General features: G+C 38.4%; 1 pseudogene; it reads left to right on the forward strand.

The window, feature by feature from the left end:
- Nucleotides 1-5039, forward strand: part of LOC147419031 (uncharacterized) — a 56267-nt pseudogene extending 51228 nt beyond the window's left edge.
- The last annotated feature ends 961 nt before the right edge of the window (nucleotides 5040-6000 follow it).

A 6000-nucleotide genomic window follows, 5' to 3' on the forward strand; every position in this document is an offset into this window, starting at 1 on the left:
AAATCCCAACTACACAAGGGGCACCACCTAGTTTAAGAGCGAACTAGGACGCAAAAGAGGAGAATCGTTAGAGCAACCCACAAACAAGCAAGGAATTTACACTAACCCTAACACCAATGGAACACTCTCACACACTAAAACACCAGAGAGAGAGAGAGAGAGAGAGAGAGAGATGGTGTACAACTTAGCTTCAACTTTATATTTTGCACAAAAAAGGAACTTAGAGCTTGCGGAATCAAGTGACAAGATTTGGTTATAGCATCACTAGCACATTGTCTTAGGGTTATGGGAGCCCTCTCACCATCCACCCTCTTACAATGGTAGCCAAACAATAGCCAATGAATCACAAGCAACAAAACAACAACCTTCAATGAAACAAGTCACCTTATGAAGCTGAATGAGTTTGCCAAGCCAAATTGGAGGAGAAGCGTGAGCCTTTGGACATGAATTGCACCCAAAACTACCAATTCATTGATGTTGGGGTAGATACAACAATGGTAGGAAGAATATCTTCTACTCGCACTCACTCAAACTAGCTCAAGCTTTTCTATGCACCAAGGTGATGGTGTATAGAAAGCTTACTCTCTCTTTACAACCAAGATAGAACTGGCGTGTGGTACGCTCAATCTAGTGTGCAATGGTATAGTGATTCTTTACAAGGAGGAATGGGTTCTATTTATAGGTTTTAGAAGCCTTGATTAGGATTAAGCCTAATCAATTTTATTAGGAAAGATCAAGGATTATGAATTTTTATGAATTTCAAATGAGAATGGGGTCTCTCTTTTCTCTTGAGTCACATGGATGTGGGCTCAATTAAGAGAATTATTGATGTGGTGAAAGGAGAGAAACTTCCATGGGAGTGAGTGAATTTGGTTTACTTGTGCGGTTGCCTACTCCATATGTTGATAGTGTGGGTGCATTTTTACAAGAGAAGTTAGTTGTTAGTGGTAATAATCACTAGAATTGTTAGTGATACATTTACAATGGGTAGGATGAGTTGATTTGATGAAGGAAGAGGGGTGAATTAAAAGAGAATCATTGAGATGGTGAAGCTTTGAAGAAGCTTGAACTCACCCTTGTGTAGATTGTGGAAAAAATGACCGCTGGTCTTCTTCTTCTTCTTCGCTTCTTTACGCCGCCGCCACGGTTGACCACCACGATGAAAAGAGGATTTGTTGATGAAAAATCCTCAATTTGCAGAAGTTATCATGGTTAAGATGCTGAATTTTAGATATTTTTAGGAGAGGTAAATGAAATTGTAACATAGAAGCAATAGAGAGAGACATGGAGAACGTGTATGTATGTAGAGATTCATAAAAGCACTATAGGGATGAGAGAGAAGGGTAATGGTGAAGAGGGTGGGAGAAGCAATGGAAATTACAGGTTTGAGTGAGGGAAGGAGAGGGAGGGATGTGTAAGAGTGAGTAGGTGTGTGGAAGGGTGAGAGAAGACTAAGGGCTACTTGTGAGAAAAGTGGCAGACTGGGGTCCACTCAAAAACTTATAGCTCACCGTTGGTAGCTCCAAAAATCATGAAAAAATTTGAGTTGATTATTCAGAGCGTGGGCTACATTTTCTCTTTTGACCACCGCTCCAAATTCGGAGTGGAGATAGGTGCCAAAATTCTCACCAAAAAGCCTGTTTTTATGCCTGCAAAAGTCTTTTAGTGGACCCCTCCCTCCTTTGTTGAATTTGTACAATGCATCCAAGAGTGAGCCCCTCCTTTGTCATATTATAATACAAAGCATCCAAGTTGCCCTTGACCCATACATGGAGGAGGATTATTGGTGAATAAAGAAATATATACATGGTGGGACTAGTGTATGGACTATTCATGGACTTTAGCTCAATGAGCACATGGTGTTAGAATAATGAGTAAAAATAATAATAAAAATATGGAGGAGTTATGGATATGGAAAGTTATTGGAATCATATGATATATATGGTCCCTCTTTGAATTATTTTGGGTGAAAGAGGAAAAGGTATGCAAGTAAATAATATAATAAACGTGACCAATGAGTAGAAATGAATTTTTTGTTTTCACGAGGATGAGGGTGAAAATGTGGGAGTGATTTGTATAAAGGAAAAATATAAGGTTAGAGTATGTACATATTGGCAAAAAATATACTTATGGTGTAAGAGGATGAAAGAAGGCATACACAGGTTTAATAAAACACACACCTAAGTATAAATATTTAAATAAAATACCAGAATAATTATAAAAATTTCTATATTTAGGCCATATATATAATGCAATATTTACACACAAATGGGCCATAATATTTTTTATTTTTTTTATTTTTTTGACTCAACTAGCCCAGTGACTAGCTAGCTGAGGATTTTAAGAAGATATGGGAAAAGCCCCCTAACTCACACACGCATATTTACAGTGAAATGGTAGGGATAGCCATAGTGTTTGGGTGAATTTGGTAGGGTGAGGTAGCTTACTATGGCAATTATGGAAAGCCGAAAAACGGCTATCACTATGAACCAAGAGGATTTGTACACACAATTAATCCCAATCACTAGACAAAATATATATATTATGGTAAGCACAAAACTACAATTCTAAAGAACAATTCATAGCCTATTTGTTCAGCCAAGATTGAATGCCATTAATTCATCTGTTAACCCTTTCATATTACCCATGATACGATATGACCATAGCCTTGATGTTTTCATCTTTGTGTTGTTTTGACATTCTCTTTTGTGTTCTTTCTTTGTGTGTGTGAGGGCAAGAGAGAAAGAGTGGGGCTTCTTTGATTGCACTTCCTTCCAAACCCTAATCTTCATGATATCATGGTTTAACTCCTTCATATAGTTTTTTTTTTTTGAGTTCTCTCACAAACTTTCATAGCCATAAGCCCGGTGCTTTCCTGGCAAGACCGCAAATTTCTCGACAACGTATTAGGATCACTCCTGTGTAGGATCCTCATGCACTCTATTGACATTTGAGATACGTCATGTGAATGTTGATTTGTGACTTTATCAATGTCATAATCTGGAATCTGTATATTTGAAGGTAAAGAAGATTGTATCAATAGCATGCTTATATATAAAAGGAGAGAGAGATGTGCATGGAATTCAATAACATTTGGAGACAACAAAAAATAATATCAAAATAAATTAGTGACAGTACGGAACGTAATGCAAATTAAAGTGTAGAATTAGGGTACAAGAGTTCAAAATAACTTAGGAATTGTATACAATGAGCTCTCAACCCTCATCTGTTAGGGGTGCTCGTGGAGGTCTACGCCATCCATAATTGACTAGCAAATTCATCATCAGCGCGTAATGATTTAATAGCATGGACAAGTATATATCTTGGTACATCCCTACTCATGTGCCTTGGTTCATGACTTTTCTCACACTCCACAAATGTGCAATTGGTTCTTGCACTTCTCCCTCGACTACTATTGATTAAACCTGCTATGTTTTCTTGAGAGTAAGGTCTTCCATTAACATAGAGTCTTTGGCCTTCTGCATGTGTAATCCCTCTAGCAAAAAGAGAGGCTACATTGAGACATAATCCATAAGTAGTCATGCTCTGGATGTAGCGAGTGATCTGATGCCATGGACCCCATCTATATATAGGTCCACAAAAAGACATAAGGGTGACCTCTGAATGAGGGGGCACATGCAAATCTTGTGCAATAAAGACGTCTCATCCCGCTCCACTGATGGTCGACGGAGCAATCATGTAGCGATTGCCCCAAAAGCCAAAAACCACTCCATCTGAAGGAAGTGGTCCTCCCTGCCAGACTCCGTATCGTCTACGATTGTAGCTCTGTACTAGATCCTGTAAATGAGTAGGCAACGGATGATCTCCACCCATCTCAGCCTCCAATGGAGGAGGTAGAGGATGTCGAGAAACCTCGAGCTGCAAACTTACAAATGACCTTTCCGTGCCGTGTGCGAGAGACATGTGCACCACTGGTAGTAAAGTCATCCTCGTCATCAAGTGAAGATACCTACATATATAATCTAGTTACATTATATATATCAACCTTTGATTTTTAAAACTCCAATATCAAACAAAGGGAGATCAGAAATATACCATAGGTCGATGTCGCTCCTCAAGTGGTGGTGCTTGCTCAAAAGTACCATAAGTCATCTGATGTGAAAAGCACTCCTGTCGTGGCCTGCGATACGTGCCACAACAATGAGCACATCATCATATAATAGGCTCATCATAGTAGAAATCATCATAAATGGGTTCATGTGCAGTATCGGAACTCTGTGCACCCCGGCTACCACTAGTAGGAGGTGGTGGTGTACCCTTTGATTGATCCGAATCTAGATTTCAATTACCATAAAAACATGAGACATTTATCAAATGACCAAAATAAAAAATTCAATAAAAGTAACAAAACATTGAAGTCTAATAGTTATATGGTATATTCTGACGCTTATTGTAATTTAAAAAATAAACAGCCGCTATTGTATGGTGCCGGAAAACAAGAGAAAGGCAACCATTTGCATGGAGACATGGCAATTCTTCCGCAAGGAGATGCGCCTACGCATTAATTTACCCCAAGAAAAGTGTGTGCATTTGGTAATATATACTAGAATTAATATGAACTTTCCTAGATTGATTCTAACTTTTCTCTAATCTATGTTATTTTGTTTATTCAAATTTGCTTAGGAGGCAGCACGAAAGAGAGTAGCTTTACGTCACACATCTAGACTAGGGCGGATGGGACGGGATGGATTTGTGGCCACATTTGTGAGTATAGACCATTCACATTTTAACTTTTAAAGGTAGTATTATTGAATGCAAAATTTAATAAGTCTTTGGTTGTGTCTTAATGTAGATGAAAGACTATGGTTGTCCACCGACGGCACAGGAGATAGAGTACGCCACATACTACAGCTACCGTACTTTGTGTCAGACACTTATTGACACTCCAGATCCACTTGTACGTATCTTTGTTTTGCTTTGTAGTTTTTCTCATGGTAACTGTAATATATTCTTTTTTATTTCACTAATTAATACAGGAGCAGCATGGGGAGGCTGATATGATAGAGGTGGCTCGATAGGAGGCCGAGAGGCGACGTCGAGAGGTTGAGAGGAGCAGCGGCCCAATCACTTGCCATGATGGGCACAGTCGTAGTCCCACGGTTTGGACCATTGGTGGTGGCATTAGCGATCATGAGACCGATGATGGTGATTCTTCCAGTAGTGATGGATCAGATAGTGATCCTGCGTAGAGATTTCTTTTGCATATTTGGGATCGTTATATATGTATTTTTCAGTGTGCATTACTACATCGTATGTGATGGTGAGATTTGTTTTTTATATGTGAGGATTGATCACCACACATTTTGGACACATGTACATAAACTTACTGATGATATATACTAACATGTGTTTGTTGCATCACTGAATTTGTCTATTGTCAAACAATTAATTATTTGTCGATAAGATAATTAGCATAAGTAACCATCTCAATGTTATTTATTTGTCTTTATTTTATTTTATTTTTAAATGATAGATTGAAATCGTGGTCATTGTGCTACCAAATGATGATGTGGCATGTGAAACCTAGTCCTAAGTTTTCTGTTAGTTGCTCTACTTCTCAAAACTAAGGCATTTTGATCTTATAGCACTCTTGTGCAAGTCTTTAAGAATATAAAAGAAATATTGCTAGGAACGCTAGTCTTTCTGTTCAATTGTTGTTGTCCTGGTTTTGGGTCATCGCCTGTGGCTTTTCGCACGGTCGGTTTACACATTGTTAAAAAAGGCTTCTAATGTTTTTTTGAAGATGAAGATTTGAACTATGATGTTTCAAAGTACCAAGAATCATACGCTCCAAGTTTCAAGTTACGTACCATGTACCATACACCAACTACAAGCATCATACGCTTGAAGTTTCAAGTTACGTACCATGTACCATGCACCAACTACAAGTATCAAGTTTCATTATGGAACCTGATACCAAACCCTAAATCAACTGCCAAATCTAACACTAACAAGTTTTCTTGGTTTCTATGTCAAGCT

The sequence above is a fragment of the Adiantum capillus-veneris genome, chromosome 29 (genome assembly GCF_014529385.1).
Source record: "Adiantum capillus-veneris isolate H3 chromosome 29, ASM1452938v2, whole genome shotgun sequence".
Taxonomy (NCBI): Eukaryota; Viridiplantae; Streptophyta; class Polypodiopsida; order Polypodiales; family Pteridaceae; genus Adiantum; species Adiantum capillus-veneris.